The 18,202-nt window shown below is 41.6% G+C and overlaps 1 protein-coding gene across 2 annotated transcripts in view; it reads left to right on the top strand.

Moving 5' to 3' along the window:
• Positions 1-10,007: 10,007 nt before the first annotated feature.
• The window catches only part of RALBP1 (ralA binding protein 1), a 33,652-nt gene continuing 25,457 nt past the window's right edge, over positions 10,008-18,202 (top strand). Inside the window, exons 1-2 of one of the 2 annotated variants that reach the window (XM_024763938.1) lie at positions 10,073-10,110; positions 11,091-11,183. The gene's annotated coding sequence lies outside the window, so the exon portion shown is untranslated. Of the gene's footprint in view, positions 10,111-11,090; positions 11,184-18,202 lie in introns of both variants that reach the window. The other variant, XM_024763939.1, reaches the window with a different exon arrangement.

Here is an 18,202-nt window from a genome sequence, read left to right on the forward strand (position 1 = left end):
AGACAGGATGGAGAAGAGGTCTAAGCCTCTCAACCCATTGTAACTCCTTGCTGTGTGTCAAGCGTTGTATTAGGTGCTTTATACTTTATGTCCTTGAGCTCGAAGAAGGTTTAGGCATGACTGAGGCAGAAATCTTGGGAAAGGAAAGGAAGGCCAAGGGAAAGTTGGACAGGAGGAGAGAGAGCATTGCAAGAACGGGAGGTTGTTCTCTGCGGCTGTAGCATTGGGCTTACAGGGTAAGTAGCATACAATGAGGGTACACAGATCAGTCCTCAAGTACTTTGTGCCATTCTGAGGATTCTCGAGGGCTTTTCCTTTAGATAACAAGAGAGCTTACGGATTTTAACCAGGAAAGAGTCATGATAAGGTTTTCATTTTAGAAAGACCCTTCTGGTTATCGTAGAGTATAGATTTCAGAAGGGATGGAGGGACAACAAGGAGGATGCAGGAAGACTGGTGAGGAGTTTTTGTAATAATTGAGGTGACAGGTAAGGGCCTAATCTAAGGTAGAATCAGTGGAGATGCAGAGGAATAAGTTAATAGCACAAATATTTAGGAGGCCGAATTAATAGGGTTCAGTAACACTTGGATTTGGGGAGTGAGAGAAATAGTAGGATAAGATGACTTGGATTTTAACTTAGGTGATTGAATAGACAACAAACAGTAAAGTATGCTGAGACAGGGAATTCAGGAAGAGGAGCAAATCTGGGGAGGAACAGTATTTTAGCTTTTGGATACACTGAGTAGGAGTTATCTGTAAAACATCCAGGTGGAAGTGCTTGTGTGTGGGTTTGGAGCACAAGAGAAAGATCTTGATAGGAGAGTCATCAAGCTATCTTACAGGTGGTTCCTGAAGCCTTTGATTTAGGTAACACGGCATAGGAAGAGTTTACTGATGGAGAATGGTCCTGGAAATAGGCCATGGAGGGCAATAGCATTTGAAGCCAGAGAGAAGAAGAACTGGAAAGGGAAATTCCTATGTGTTGAGAAACGCTGAGAAATCATGAGGACATGTTGTAGAAGCCCAAATGGGATCATTTCAAAAGGAAGCTATACTTCACAACTGCCTCTCCAGAAAAAATAAGAATAAAGGAAGCTGTATTTCAAATGCTTTGAGAACTCGAGTGAAACATGGATTTTTAGGAGTCTGTTGAATTTGATAACTAAGTGAGAGCAGTTTCTTAGCATCCTACTTAATGCTACCATTTGGGGAGGGAGCTAAGTTTGAGTTGAGTTAATGGGAGGTCAGAGAGTGGAGAAAGCAAATGTAGGTTATTTCAAGAATAAACAAATCTTAGCTGTGAAGGGAAGAATAGAAAGAAGTGTTAGCAGAGGGTAATAAAGGGTTAAGAAGGGAGTTTTAACTTGGCAAAGACTTGAGCCTGCTTTTCTTATGACAGCTTTATTGAGATATTCACATAACATAAAATTGATCCTTTTAAAGTGCACAACAATTCAGTGGTTTTTCGTGTGTTCAGAGTTGTGCAACCACCTCTCCGATCAGTTTTAGAACCTTTTCATTACCCCTCTTCTTCACTGTCAGCCATTCACCATTCCCCCTGCTTCCACTCACTAGAACCACTAATCTACTTTCTGTTTCTGTGGTTTTGCCTGTTCTGGACATTTCATGTACATGGAATCATGTATGTAATCATTTGTGACTGACTTTCTTTACTCAGCATCATGTTTTCAAGGTCCGTCTATATTGTAGCAGGTGTCGGTACTCCATTCCTTTTTATTGCTGAGTAATATTCCACTGTCTGGTCACACCACATTTTGTTTATCTGTTCATCCATTGATGAACATTTAAGTTGTTATTTACTTTGTGGCCATTATGAATATTCCTAGTGTGAATGTGCAAGTTTTCGTGTAGAAATATATTTTCATTGTTCCTGGGTATATACCTAGGAGTAGAATTGCCGGGTCATGTGGTGACTTTTATATTGAACAGTATGAGGAACTGCCAAACTGTTTCCCAAAGCAGCTGCACCATTTCACTGTCCAGTGTAAGGACTCTGATTTCTCCATATCCTCACCAACACTTGTTATTTTCTGGTTTTAAAAATTTTAGCTATACTGGTAGGTGTGAATTGGTATCTCATTGTGGGTTTGATCTGAGTTTCCCTGGTGGCTGATGGTGTTGAATATCTTTTCATCTGCTTATTGGCCATTTGTATATCTTCTTTGGAGAAATAGTTATTCATGTCCTTTGCCTATTTTAACATTGGGTTGTTTATCTTCTTGTTCTTGAGTTGTAAATGTTCCTTTACATATTCTGGATGCTGGACCCTTATCAGTATATATGATATGCAAATACTTTCTTCCATTCTCTGGGTAGTCTTTTTACTTTCTTGTTAATGCCCAAGGCAAAGGTTTTAAATTTTGATGAAGTACAATTTATTTTTTCTTTTGTTACTCATGATTTTGTTATCATATCTAAGAATCCATTGCCAAATCCAAGGGCTTGAAGATTTACACTATGCTTTCTTCTAGGAGTTTTATTCTTATATTTAGTTCTTAGTTCTAAAACCTTAGTTTAGGTTTCAGTTCTTATATTTAGATGTTGATTCATTTTGAGTGAATTTTTGCATATGGCCTGAGATTGGGTCCATTTTTTGTGTGTGGAAATTTAATTATCCCATTCCCATCTGTTGAAGTGACCATTCTTTCCCCATTGAATAGTCTTGACACCCTTGTTGAAAATCAATGGACCGTAGATGTTTGGGTTTATTTCTAGACTCTTCAGATCGACTGTATAGGTCTATATATTTATCCTAATGCCAGTACCACGTTGCTTTGGTTATGCTACTTTTGTAGTACCTTTTGAAATCAGGAAGTGTGAGTCTTCTAACTTTGTTCTCCTTCGTTATTTTTTTGTGGCTATTCAGGGCCTGTTGCAATTCCATATTAAACTGAGGATCAGATTTCCATTTCTGCGAAAAAGGCTGTTGAAATTTTGCCGTGAATCTATAGATCACTTTGAGTTACAGCAATACATTGTTGTCTTAATGATACTGAATCTTTCAGTCCATTAAAAAGGGGTTTATTTAGGTCTACTTTAATTTCTCTCAGCAGTGTTTTGTAGTTAGCAGTGTATGCCTCTTTCACCTCCTTGGTTACATTTATTCCTGTTTTATTCTTTTGGCAGCTAATGACCAGTCATTAGCTGACCAGTAAGCTAACAGAACAGAGGCTTCAGCTAATGATTGGACAGAGATTTCCTTAAACATTTAGTACCAAAAACATCTCCCGATATTTTCAGAGGGGTGCTGTGCATCTCTTGGGGGTGTACCTTCAGTACTCAACCACTTTACAACTCTGTCTTAGCTTTCATTTCCTGTTTGTACAGAGGTCAAGGTCATCCAGAGGTGAGGGTGGAGGGCTTTCTCCAGTAGGATAAACTCAGTGAGATCCACCAGAGACACATCAACTAGTTTAAAGACAAGGAGAGAATCTTCAAAGTAGCAAGAGAGAAGTGACTCATCACATACAGGGGATTCTCAATATCATTATCAGCTGCCCTCTCATGAGAAAAGGTAGAAGCCAGAAGGCAGTGGGATAACATAGTCAAAGTATTGAAAGAAAAAAACTGCTAACCAAGAATTCTTCGTCTGGCAAAACTCCTGAGCATGTACATAGACCTGCGCGCACACGTTTCTCCTAGATTTCCAGGAATTTGTTGAAGCTGTTCAAGGTCCTTGTTCCCCAAAACACCTCTCAAGGTTTTGGTCTTAGTGTTTGTCCCAGCTGTTACCTGATGCTTCAGGTGGTAGCAGCTAAAACCTCTGCCAGCCCCCTAGTGGCCTTACCCCGGGTGGTGGTGGTGGTGGTGGTGGTGGTGGTGGTTCTGAGTTAGCAGCATTTAGGTGAGATAAAGCAAGCCTTTTCAGCAGGTAGGTCTTCCAGGGAGCCTGGAATAATAATTTCAGTTTGTTTGCAAATGAGGTTTGTTCTGCTGAACCAGTGCTGGGAATGTGGGCTGTTAGTTTCAAGGGTGCCACTGATCTGGGAAGCCCAGGATAGGACTAGAGAAAGTTAAATACCACAAAGTTCTATGTTCTTAAGCAAGATTCAGCTGTTTTTCTTGAATAAGTGCTCCCTGGATTGCTGCAAGCTTTTGCTTAGTTTCCAGTGTTGTGAAAAAGTTGCTTCTGACCAAGTTTAGGTGCTTTTATGGAGGGGTGCAACTTTTGGAGTTCCTTAAGCTGTCGTTTTACGTCACTCCATCTGTTTATTTAGTACTCCGTTTATTTTTAGGCTGCCTCTGTCACTATAGTTCAAGTGAATTTTTTGTAGACAGCATATAGTTGGGTTAGTATTTTCTCTTTCTCTGTTCTTTGCTTTTTTTCTAAGGAATTTGAGGTGCTTGTAGAGATGTAACATAATAAAGGTTTTTTGGCGATCATAAACAGTGCTTTGCTTACTTTTGTGTATTTGGGGGCGAAGGTTTTAAAAAATTATTTATTTATTTATTTTTGGCTGTGTTGGGTCTTCGTTTCTGTGTGAGGGCTTTCTTTAGTTGCGGCGAGCGGGGGCCACTCTTCATCGCAGTGTGCGAGCCTCTCACTGTCGCGGCCTCTCGTTGCGGAGTGCAGGCTCAGTAGTTGTGGCTCACGGGCCCAGTTGCTCTGCGGCATGTGGCATCCTCCCAGACCAGGGCTCGAACCTGTGTCCCCTGCATTGGCAGGCAGACTCTCAACCACTGCGCCACCAGGGAAGGGGAGCTAAGGTTTTAACCTTAGGTCAGAATATTAATTTTTGGTAGGTGTTGCTAAATTGTCCTTCTAAATGTAACAGTTTACACTTTTACCAGTATCGTGTGAACGTGTCTCTTTCTTCACACCCTCCCATTGTTGGGTATCAAACTTGTTCATCTTTAGAAAATTGGTGGGTGAAAAAGAGCATCTTTTAAATTCCCTGTTTTTTCATTTTAAAAGTATTTGTGTGCTTCATGTTCAAATCCTCAACCGTTTTTCTTTTTTAAAAATTAATTTTGAAAAGTATTTGTCATGTCTAGTGCCAGTATTTTTTCTCTAAGTTTCTTCTTGGCTTCTTACATTTGTTTATGGTGTTTTTTAAAATGTGCTTACGATTTTGTGAAGGTCTTTTAAAATGGGAGTCAAGGAAGGAAAAAGCAGTAAAACTCTTCCTTTTTCACACTTTTATGGGGTGGGGGAGGATATAGTTTATAAAATCTCAAGTTTTGTCCAGATATTTTTATAGTGTTTTGTATAGTTAATAGCAAAGTTAAATATTGATTAATAATTATTATCGCTACTTACTGAGTACCAGGAATACCATTTTGTTTAATCTTGGCAGTGCCATGCCAGGTAGATGTCAGTATTTACAGATAAGGAAACCCAGCCTATGAAGGGTGATGGTACTTAGTCAAGCCTACGACTGTGCTGTATTACTTCCTGTTTACTGTATTCTCTCTCCAACAGGGTATCTCCCAGTTTCTTTACTGAGGAATGGGGGCCTGGGTGAGATGGAAATAATATGATTGTGTTTTCCTCAGCCATTAAAGATACCACTGAAGAGACCACACCTTAATATTTTCTTGTATATTCTTCCAGAGATGTTTTATACACATACAGGCAAAGAATGTGTAAACATGTATACATTCTGTTCTAAACAGTCATGATGTAAATTGTGGAACAAGGCGTTTATTTGTTGAGTGCTTACTGTGTACCAGGCACTAGGTCTGTTTCTTTACATTTGATCAGTTTGAGTGAAGCCCTTCAAACTGATCACCTTGAAACGTTGTACAGATATTTAAATATGAAGCTTTTGCCTAAAAGGTAACTAAAAACAAAAATGCTAGTAGAACTCATTTGGAATTGCTTCAGAGCTGATACCTTGATGTAATGAAGCATGACCCTTCATTCCCAATTGAAGGTTAAATTAATTCAAAAGCACTACAAATTGAAAGCCAGATATTGTGACAGGTTGAGAATAAAAGTGCATGCCATTGCCATTGGTTAAAAATGAGGTGTGTTTTTCAGTTATAAAAACAGTGTTTTTGTGTGATTGGGACTTTCTCCTTAATCTTTTTATGAATAAGCTCTTTCGCCAACCTGCCAGTGATAGGTGCCTTTAGATACATATATTTGGATAAGTACTATTGAGAAAAAGGAGGGAGAGGGAGATGAGGGAAGAAAGCTCCCCTCCCCCCCACTGGGAAGAAAGCTTTTAAAGGAAAACTCATAAATTGAAGCTGTAATTTTAAGATGTTAGCAATTTTCAGTTGTTCCTTCCAAAGTAGAAATAGCGAATCAAGAACTTTGACTTTCTAGGGAGTTTCCTGGTGGCCTAGTGGTTAGGATTCCAGGCTCTCACTGCCATGGCCCGGGTTCAGTCCCTGGTGGGGGAACTGAGATCTCGGAAGCCGCGTGGCATGGCCAAAAAAAAAAAAAGAACTTTGACTTTCTGTGGAAAACTATGGGAGAAGAAAGTGTGAATATAAAAATGAAGAAAAAGCTCACTGAAGTCCATTTTGTTATCCCCCTAGAATGGTAACAAGCAATTAAAAAGCAGCAGATACCATGCTACATTTTTCAACTAAGCTTAGCATTTTAAGAAAATGAGCATATTATGACATCAGATTTTGCTTCCTCAGGTTACTTTTTTTTTAAATTCAGACTTAATTTTTTTAGAGCAGTTTTGGGGTCACAGCAAAATTGAGAGGAAGGTACAGAGATTTCCCATATGCCCCCAGCCTCACACGTCCACAGCCTCTCCCGTTATCAGCATCCCCCACCAGATGGGACGTTTGTTACAAGTGAGGACCTGACATTGACATGCATTGCCACCCAAAGGCCATAGTTTACATTACAGTTCACTCTTGGTGTTGTACACTCTATGGGTTTGGACAGATTTATAACAACATGTATCCATCACTGTGGTATCATACAGTATTTTCAGTGCCCTAAAAATCTTCTGTGCTCTGCCTGTTCATCCTTCTCTCCCCCTTCTCCCCCAACCCTTAGCAACCATTGATGTTTTTGTTCTCTCCATAGTTCTGCTTTTTCCAGAATGTCATGCAATTGGAATCATCTGTTATGGAGCCTTTTCAGACTGGCTTCTTTCACTTAGTGATAGGCATTTAAGTTTCCTCCATGTCTTTTCATGGCTCGAGAGCTCATTTCTTTTTAGTGCGGAATAATATTCCATTGTTTGGATTCTAGCACAGTTTTATTTATTTATCCATTTACCTACCAAAAGACATCTCGGTTGCTTCCAAGTTTTGGCAATTATGAATAAACGTACTTCTGTAAGTTAGCTGCTGCCAACATCCATGTGCAGGTTTTTGTAAGGACATAAGTTCTCAACTCCTTGGGCAAATACCAAAGTCACCAAGGACATGATTGCTGAATTGTATGGAAGGAGTATATTTAGTTTTGTAAGAAACTGCCAAGCTGTCTTCCTAAGTGACTGCACCGTTCTGCATTCCCACCAGCACTGATAAGAGTTCCTGTTGTGCCACATCCTCGCCAGTGCTTGCTGTTGTCAGCGTTTTGAATTTTGGCCATTCTAATAGATGTATAGTGGTATCTTATTTCTTTCCTTAGGTCATTTTTAAAACTTTGAGGTATAATTGACATGTAACATTATATTAGTTTCAGGTGTGCAGCAAATTATTTGCTATTTGTATATATTGTGAAGTGATCACCACAATAAGCCTAGTTAACATCTGTCACCACACAGTTACAGAAAATTTTTTTAAAATAATTGTTTAAAAATTAGATTTATTTTAGTCACATTCATTGTTGTTTTAGTTTGTAATTCCCCAGTGATATATGATATGGAGCATCTTTTCATATGCTTGTCATTTGTATATCTTTTTTTGGTGAGGTGTCTTCAATTAGCTTGTTTTCTTATTGTTGAGTTGTAAGAGTTCTTTGTGCATTTTGGATAATAGTCCTATATCAGGTATATCTTTTACAAATATTTTCTCCCAGTCTGTGGCTTGTCTTATTTTTGGTCTTAAGTCTCTTAATTTTTAAGTTCATCCCCCCACTCTTCCTCCTTCCCCTCTCTTTTTCTTTGGTATTAACTAAAGAAACTAAATTGCATATCCCCAGATTTTGAGGCTTAATCAGATTAAGTTTTCATTAGTTTATCTTTGTGAGGCTGGTGTGATTTTCTCTCTTTTTTGTCTGTGTTATTAGCAGTCATTGATCATTGCCAGTATCTATTTTTAAATTGCTTATTAAGTGGTGACAGTCTTTTATTTCTTTCTTTATTAGATGGAAGATTTTGATAAAAAGAAACTTCACTGAACAACACTTTGTATAGCAGATTCAGGATAAAATAAATGCTTCCCCCCCCTCTATTTACCAGTTATTGCAAATAATTACATGGTTCTCTAGCATCCTCCAAAGTGACCAATGAATTTTATTTTATTTTATTTTAGTATTTTTTTTTTTGTGGTCAGTGGGCCTCTCACTGTTGTGGCCTCTCCCATTGCGGAGCACAGGCTCCGGACGCGCAGGCTCAGCGGCCATGGCTCACGGGCCCAGCCGCTCCGCGGCATGTGGGATCTTCCCAGACTGGGGCACGAACCCGTGTCCCCTGCATCGGCAGGCAGACTCTCAACCACTGCGCCACCAGGGAAGCCTGAATTTTATTTTTGAGTATCATTATGAACTCATGGATTTAAATATACTTGATACTTTAGTTCATGGCAGTTATTAATTTTATTGGCACTCATATAGTCCCATCTTTGGCCAGTGGGAGCTTCTTCTAGTTGACTTCTGAGTCCTCTTGTCTTGATTCCAAGCATCTTTCATAACGTCTTTCTTTTGTGACACGATATCTCAGCCTCATCTTATACATATCTTGCTCTTAGACCCGGTGTCAGCCTAATGGAAATGCTTAATAGGATGCTGAATTACGTTGTTAGGCCCACACAGCTAAATTCGTATTTATGGCTTGGCAATTTAGTAACCATTTGAAAAAATAGTACACGATAGCTGAAAGAGAAAATAAATTATTTCACTCTTAAATAACTAAAATTAGTGGTCTGTGTGTGCCTATTGGACACCACACAGCTTATAATACTTTGCAATCAGATTGGACAGCACCACCCTTATTTCTTGTTCCATGTTGATTTTTAAAAAAAAAATTGATTTATTTATTTTTGGCCGCATTGGGTCTTCGTTGCTGCGTGTGGGCTTTCTCTAGTTGTGGGAAGCGGGGGCTACTCTTCGTTGTGGTGCGTGGGCTTCTCATTGTGGTGGCTTCTCGTTGCAGAGCACAGGCTCGAGGCGCGTGGGCTTCAGTAATTGTGGCACACGGGCTCAGTAGTTGTGGCTCTTGGGCTTTAGAGTGCAGGCTCAGTAGTTGTGGTGCACGGGCTTAGTTGCTTTGCGGCATGTGGGAATCTTCCCAGACCAGGGCTCGAACCCATGGATTCTTAACCACTGTGCCACCAGGGAAGTCCCCCATTTTTTTTTTCTTTAAATCATAGCTACCCCAGAAAACCCAGCTTCACAGAGGTATGCTGTTGAAAGGAATGTGCACAGTCTAATGTTGAAACTGAACTTCTTTTAGCTGGTAGTTTGTACAGTGTCTGGCAGATATTGAATACCGCTCTGTTTCCTTCAAATGCAAGCTCCCTGCGGCCGGGATGAGTTTGCTTACAGTGCTCTGGGTGCCTCCGCGCACTGTCTGGGAACCATGGACTAGATACTTTTACCCAGTTTCTGTTGTAACCAATGGTGTGCATTTTAAAAATTATTAAATAACGTTTGTTGGTCTCCCCCGGCCCCAAGTTAACTTCTAATTTACTATTTACTTGAGAATAGATTTTGTGATTATGAAATGTGGCAGGAAAGACACCACCCTCCCCCCCAGCCAAAGGATATGTCATTGCTTTAAAAATGTGCTGTTTTACTGATAATACCAAATGATATTTATTGTTTTTTTAATAAGAAAACTTTTTTTTTGTCCTCTGAATTACAGTGACTGCTGATGATAGCACCTTTGATTTTGTGTAAAGGCAATGTGGACTTTTCTCCCCATACTTAATACACATACATACTCTTTGATTTGGACAGCTGTATGTAGAACTGGATTGTGTCCTCTGCAGCCTTTCATCCCAGGCAGGTGAGATTATTTCTGGCTGCTAGATCCTGTATGTTTTGGCTGCTCATTTTCCAGCACCTGGCATTCTGATCCTCAGAGTTTGAACGTTCACTTAAATAATGGACATAATCTGTGCCCTTTAGATTTCTGTTTCATCTGGACATTGATTTTTACATTTTGCATTATATCAGTGTCCTAAAATAACTTGTGAATTTTTCATGTAAAAGTTATTGTCAGCCTTAAAAAGACATTCATACGTTCGTATTCATTATGATGAACTTCTGAATTTCACATCTTTTAAACTGATTTTACACACATATCTTATCTCAGGCATATTGTTTTAATCAGTGACACTAAGAATGTTGAGTGGAAAACATTAAATCACTATGTCATTCAGTGAATTTCTGTGAGTGGCATGCGAGATGCTAATTGAAAGTTTATTTGTTTGGATAAGCCCCTGGGGGTAGGGGAGAAACTAAAATAAAGATTAAGTTTGATGATCTATAAGGAGAATACAGAAAAGAAACAGTAACCCAAGAGTAAAATCTCTACTGAAGTATAGACCTAAGCAAATGCTGGAAGATTTGAAAGGACTAATTATGTAACAGCCTAATGGGCTGACAGTTGGTCTGTGGGAGTGTGCATGAGAAATTACTCAGTCCTGTAACTGTGTATACTGGTCTGCATCACGGGGCACACGCCACAAACCTCGCACATATTTGCATGGCGAGGATTTCACTGTGAATGATAGGAAACCCTCTAAACCTTATCTGCCTCGTCTGAAGGATTATTTGTCTCACCTCGGTTTATAAACTTAACATTTTTTTTCTTGGATAGTAATATTCATGTTTTAAGAAAAATCCCTTGATGGGGATTTCTCTTTATATACCTGTTCCCTAGAACATATAAAACTGTCTCTAAATGAGAAGAGCAGCTTACTGGGCCTCAGTGGTTTGTAAAACAGTGTGGTTTACGCGGAACACCTGCTGTCTTTCTGGCAGTCTGGGATTTCGGTACCCGTCCGGCGGAGAACACCAGTGTGACCGGGCTCCACGGGGACCTCGGGCTGTGAGTGAGGAGCTGCCCAGCACACGGTGCGTCACACGTGTCCCTGTGACTCCACTGCCTGGGGACTCCCGGGAGCGTGTGCCTGATTCCTTGTGCCTTTTCCTTTGTTTTTTTGCTTTGTGTCCTTTCTCTGTAATAAATCGCAGCTGTGAGCATGACTGTGTGATGACTTATGTGAGTCCATCTAGCGAATTGCCGACCCTGCGGGTGGTCTTGGGGACCCCCAGCCCAGTTTAAAGACTTGCACTCTTCCCCGCCTCGCTCCTGCACCCCTCTCGGTCTTAGTTTTTTCCTTTCAGCTAATTTTTTTGGTGTTTATTTCCTTTATCTAAATAATATCCTTAAGCTGCTGTTTTTGAAGATAGCAATTTTGGATGTCTTGTGTTAACCTAGGTGTTAGGGTAGATGAGGATTTGGGTGTCTCAGACCTTCGCCGGGCCCCCTGCCCCCAGCCCCCCAGCATCATCCTACCCTGCACAGTGTTTGATTCTGTCAGCACCCATCGTTTTCATGGTGATGATCACACAAATACTGTGTAACCCTGAGCCAGGCAGTAGACTACAATTTCATTTTCTCATCTACCTTTTCCTTTTTCTTAGAGTTAATGGTTATCTTTTATTTTTATTTGCTTTTTACTCTGTTCTCATGACAGATATATTCCAAAAGCTCCAGCGGTTCTTTACCAGGTCTTACTCTTCTTTTCCGCAGTCAGATGTCTGTGACTCCCTTTGTCCTTGGAGCCCTTCTTCCCCTGGGTCACAGGGACTGTGTCACTAGCTGATCACAGGCCTGCTTTTCATGGGGTTCCTTGCTGCCCATCAGGGTCTCATTTCAGGGCATCAGGATTCTTGAACAAGTGTACGGGGGGAGTACAGTCCTTGCCACTGTGTGCCTGGAACGTCTTTATTCTACCTGTGCACTTGAATGGTCCTTGGAACTAGCTGTCTTGTCAGAGGTTTGAAGATATTCCTTTATTGTCTTTAAGTTTCCAGTGTTCTTGTTGACAAGTTGATCGTGATCCTTTGTATGTAAGTTGCTTGCCCTCTTCCCTGCCCGGCAGGAGTCTTTCAGGATCATCCTTCTGTCCTCTGTACCCCAAAACCTCATGATGTGCTTTGGCGTGGGTCTCTTCACGTGTGGTGTGGGGTGGTCCCTTGTGATCTGGACACTCTTGTCCTTTAATTCTGAGAAAATTTGAAGAATAAGAACGTACTGGGCGTGCAAATACTGCTTACAAAGTTGGACATTCCCAGATGGTAGGTTAATGCTGGTTAGTGTTCAGTATGTGAGGTACTAATGAATCAGTGTTTGGATTCCCTTGTAGAGATTTGGGTTAGAGACTTAATTTACAGATTTTTTTTTTTTTTTTTTTTTTAAAGTTTTATTTTATTTTGTGGCTACGTTGGGTCTTCGTTGCTGTGCGCAGGCTTCTCATTGCAGTGGCTTCTCTTGTTGCGGAGCATGGGCTCTAGGCACGCGGACTTCAGTAGTTGTGGCGCATGGGCCCAGTCGCTCCACAGCACGTGGGGTTTTCCCGGACCAGGTCTCGAACCCATGTCCCCTGCATTAACAGGCGGACTCCCAACCACCGTGCCACCGGGAAGCCCCAGATTATTTTTAAAAACCGTAAAAATGAGGAAAAGCTGCTTCCAGTGACTTACAGCCTGGTATTTAATAAAGAAAGTTTATAAATACTGGATTTGCGAACTAGTTAAGCAAGCTATGGGTTTTCTGGATGAGGCCTTTTTCTGTGTTGAGTTATCAAGTTTAATAAATCATTGGAGTTATTCTCAAAAGCTCATTTCAGGAGACTTTAATTTAGCAATCTGTCTTTCCTACTTACATTGTTTTGTCCCTTTGCATGGGTGAATGATTATTATTATGTGTGCTGATTAATAGTGGTACATGAGCAGAAAAGACTTTTAAGAACAATGCATATCCTAGTTCTTTGAAGGAGTGGATGTTTTTAAGCAATTATTAAGTTTGAGTCTAGCTTTATGACACTTTTTTTTTTTGGCTTTACCTCAGTTATAACTGTCATAACTGTTCTTTTTATGTGAAAATTTTCATTTCAACGTTATAGTTTTGGGGGGTTCTAAAGTAAAATTCTAGATGTATGGTTTTTGCTGTATACTTTTAATAGTTTTTGTTAGATATTGCAGAAGTAACCTTTTATATCTTCAGTTTTCTCTGGAGAGAGATTTCGCACAGGTACCAGCCACAGGCTTTCAGTTGAGAAAGACTGGAAGTAGACATTCCTGTTGTAGTGATTTTGGGTGTGGGGGGAGGTGGGATGCTGAAGGTAAGGGTGGGAGTAGCAACGTTGGAGAAGGAGAGTTCATATTTTTTAATGGCTCATGATCATCTCTATATAGCTCCCATAGCTTTTTTTTCCCCCCCATCTGAGGGATTTTATTGATGTTATTAATTTATTTTCAGTGATATGTGACGGCTTGGGTGGATCTAGAGGGCATTATGCTAAGTGAAATAAGTCAGACAGAGAAAGACAGATACCGTATGATCTCACTTGTATGTGGAATCTAAAAAACAAGACAAGCAAAACAAAATGAAAATAGACTCATAGATACAGAGAACAAATGGGTGGTTGCCAGAAGGGAGGGAGGTGGAGGGTTGAAATAGGTAAAAGGGATTAGAGGTACAAACCCCCTGTTATTAAAAAAAAAAAAAAAAGCTCCAGGGATGTAACATGCAGAATAAGGAATATGGTCAATAGTATTGAAATGACTTTGGGGACAGGTGGTCACGAGACTTACCAGGGTCCTCATTTCCAAACGGATGTAAATGTCTAAGCCGTGGTACACCTGAAGCTAATGTAAGAGTGGTGTTTCAATAGAAAAAGTTTCAACAGATGTATACGTGCATGTAGCCCACATGCCTGTCAAGAGACAGAACGTAGCCATCAAACCAGAAAGTTCTCTCGCGCTCCTTCGTGCTCAGTCCCTGCCTCTCCCCCACATCCCCACAACCACACGCCTCGATTCTTTTGACAGAGGTGAGTTTGCCCGTTCCAGAACTTCCTATAAATAGTCGCACCTTATGTAATCTAGCGTGTCTGGTGTGCTGTCTTTTGAAGTTCATATGTTCTCTTCTATGTATGAGTAGTTTGTTCGTTTTAAAAAACGCTAATATCCCATTGTGTGAACATATTACAGTTTGTTTATCCAGTGTTACTGGAAATGCAGGTGTTTCTAGTTTTTATCTGGTATGAATAAAGTTACTTGGATCATGTCTGTGCATGAACATATGTTTCCGTTTCTCTTGGGTAAATGCTTAGGAGTGGAATTGCTGGATCATATGGTAAGGGTTCAACTGTAAAAGATGCTGCCAAATATTGATGCTTTTCCAAAGTGGTTAAATGGTACATTCCCACCAGCAATATATTTAACTTTCCAGTGCCCCACATCCTCACCAATGTTAGGAATTGTAGTTCTGTTTGAATCTTAGCCCTTCTAGATGGTGTCTGTTGATAGCTCATTGTGGTTTTAATTTCCATTTCTTTGATGTTTAGTGATGTGGAGCTTTTTTGTGGGCTTATTGACCAGTCATATATTTTCCTTTGTAAATTGTTTGCTCAACTCTTTTGCCCATTTTTGTTTTGGATTGTCTGTTTATTGTTGAATTGTAGGAGTTCTTTATATATTCTGGGTGTAAGTCTTTTGTGAGGTGCATACACACAGACGGACACACACATACACACAGTAAATTGTTCTCCACGTCCTTGCCTTGACTATTCATTTTCTTCATAGTGTTTTTTTTTTTTTTTTTGCGGTACACGGGCCTCTCAATGTTGTGGCCTCTCCCGTTGTGGAGCACAAGCTCCGGACGCGCAGGCCCAGCGGCCATGGCTCACGGGCCAAGCCATTCCGCGGCATGCGGGATCCTCCCAGACCGGGGCATGAACCTGTGTCCCCTGCATCGGCAGGCGGACTCTCAACCACTGCACCACCAGGGAAGCCCCATAGTGTCTTTTGATGAGCAGAAGTGTTTGCTTCTGTTAAAAAGTCTACTTTGTCAATTTTTAATTTTATAGTTAATGCTTTCTGGTCCTGTCTGGGATATTCTTCTCCCAAGGTCTCAAAAATATGTTTTATTTTAGAAGTTTTACAGTTTTTAGCAGTTAATCATGAATTACACTTTGTGGGTGATGTGATGGAGGAGCTCACCACCTCTCTTCCCCACATGGTTATCCATGCCACTTGTTGAAGACTTTCCTTTCCCCCCCGAATTCCTTTGGAACCTTTGTTGACAACCAGTTGACTGTGTACATGTGTCCCTGTGAATTTTCTGTTTTGTTCTTCTAACCTGTCTGTCTGTCCTTGCTCCAGTGCCATGCTGTCCTGATTACTTTTCTGTGGTGTTTGTCTGGAGTAGACCACTATTATCTGAAAGTTTTCTGTCTGGCAGAGCTGTCCCTTTCTGGTCGTTCAGCTGGAGAGGGCAGGCTTCTGTTGTTGTTTTTATCTGAGCCCGCCCGTCTGTCTGGCTTCTTTTGCTGTAAGTCTGAGATGTAGAGACAAAAAGAAAACTCAGGGACCAGTGTTGGTCCTCGGATTCCGAGGTCCCTAGCCTGTCTGCCTTCTTGCTCTACCTGTCAGTCTGTTGTCTTCTCTTAGCTGTGTTCACCAGGAGGAATAGGGATACGTATTCTTTCTTAAATGTTTACAAAGTTACATCATTTCTCCTTTTGCCTCAGGAGTAGGAATTCCTAAGTTTTTAATTTGTTTTATTTCCTTTGGCTATTTATGCTGAAATTTACTGTGGACCATTCGAGGCCTCCCTCTTCTGCCCTCTTATTCATCGAGGTTCAGGCTTGCTGTGGCTCTCCAGTGCTCAGAACTGTCCCAGCGCCAGCGTGTTCTTTCCTCTGAAATCGCCCTCTATTCGGGCCTCACTCCTTCCTGTGTGCAGATAGCCGCTCCCCTTCCGTTCCTCCCAACTGTGGCTGAGTCAGGTCAACAGCTATTTCTCTGGAGTAGTTTTTGCAAGATAATCTGTTCAGTGCGTCATGAACAAAACTCTCTTCTTTGTCGGTTCAGTGTGGAGACTGAACTGTAAGTCACCAGCTGCTGCAGCAGCACAGAGCAGGGAATGGTCCAAACCTGCCTGGCATTCTGTTGTTCGCGGTCCTGCCCTCATTCCTCTTAGCCCCAGTGTTGTCACTTCCTGGCCTTGGACTTGGTGATGACCCATGCGTGGTGCCTGAGCCCCTCAGCTTGGCTCCAGTTGGCTCTCAGTTCAGAGCCACCTTGTCTTTCAGTGTCTTTTCTGTTGCTTCTTCGTGAAACTGCTCCTGTCCGACTTGTCTTCTTGCCGTTCTCATAACAAGCCCCACATTTCTGCTTGTGTCTGTAATGCCCTGCTCCTCCTGGCATGTGTGCCCTCTTGTGTGTGTGTGTGTAGAGGGCAGGTTACTGGAAAGAATGTGTGTTTCGCGTCAAGCAGATCCCAGTTTTATCTCTTATTGTGTGGCATAGGGTAAGTTACTTCACTTCTCTGAGCCCTAGTTCTGCAGTTTGTAAGCATGGAAAAACACTTTTCTCCCAGGACATATAAGGTTAGTTAATGTATATGAAAGTTCCTGAAGCCACAGGAACTCAAATAAAATGTGGGTTTCCTTTCTTTATTTCTGTAATTAAAAGTTGAGGCTAAGGGCTGGTTCATTTCTTCTCATCTTTGTGTCATTAGCGGACACAGCCTGTTGAGAACATAGAAGAGACTAATCAGATTGTTAAGTAAACAAACATCTGACTACTTCCTGTGCAGCCTGCCTGTGCTGTGTGAAATGCTAGGCCTCGCGAATTATTGGGCAAGATGGCCCTGTGCTCACAGGTCATTAAAGCCCAGCAAGGCCTGAGCAGCGCTGGAGGTGTGCTCTGCGCATTCTGCGGGCACAGGAAGGGGGCATGGCTTAGACTGGGTGGGGTGGGCATGAGGGGGGATTCCTGGAGAAAGTGTGGCTAGTACTTGATCCTTTTTTTAAAACATTTTTTTTAGGTATAATTTATATACCATAAGATTCACCCACTTAAAATGTCAATTTACGGTTTGTAACCATCACCACAGTCAAATCTAGACCGTTTTCATTACTCCAGAAAGATTCCTTGTGCCCATCTGCAGGCTTAATGTTAAAAGATGAGTATGAATTGGCCCTACAAAGATCCTGGAAGGAGGGCTGGGTTCCAGGGCATGAGGAAGACAGCATGCAGGGAGGCGTACGACATGGGTCCGTGGGGACAGGATGCCCGTCAGTGGTCCGTCTGTGTCGAGCTATGCTCCTTCCCCGCACCTGTGCTTTGGCTTCCCGGGTCTTTGGACCTCAGTTTCCTCACCTGTGATGTGTAACTGATAGGCTGGTGGGAGCTTGGCTCTCTTTAAACTCTCAAACCTGGGCTGGTCAAAACCATACCTTCAATTAAGGGAAGAATAGAATGTACTTTTAAAAAATAATAGGGCTCCCCTGGTGGCACAGTGGTTGGGAGTCCACCTGCCGATGCAGGGGACACGGGTTCGTGCCCCGGTCTGGGAAGATCCCACATGCCGCGGAGCGGCTGGGCCCGTGAGCCATGGATGCTGAGCCTGTGCATCCGGAGCCTGTTTTCCGCAACGGGAGAGGCCACAACAGTGAGAGGCCTGCGTACTGCAAAAAAAAAAGCCAAAGTCAGGGCCTATGAAGAAAACCTAAAAAATTACAGTGATGCTTACAGCTCCTTTGATGGAATTTTTTCCTGTTTAATGTTTTTCCTGATTAGACAAGCAGTAATGTATACTGGGTATAAAACTTATGAAATGCAGAAGAGTAAAAATATCACTTATAATCTTATAATTCACAGATAATTTTTTTTTTTTTTTCACTACGCGGGCCTCTCACCGTTGTGGCCTCTCCCATTGTGGAGCACAGGCTCTGGACGCGCAGGCTCAGCAACCATGGCTCACGGGCCTAGCCGCTCCGCGGCATGTGGGATCTTCCTGGACTGGGGCTTGAACCCGTGTCCCCTGCATCGGCAGGCGGACCCTCAACCTCTGC

The sequence above is a fragment of the Neophocaena asiaeorientalis genome, unplaced genomic scaffold (assembly GCF_003031525.2).
Source record: "Neophocaena asiaeorientalis asiaeorientalis breed wild unplaced genomic scaffold, Neophocaena_asiaeorientalis_V1.1 scaffold110, whole genome shotgun sequence".
Lineage (NCBI taxonomy): Eukaryota > Metazoa > Chordata > Mammalia > Artiodactyla > Phocoenidae > Neophocaena > Neophocaena asiaeorientalis.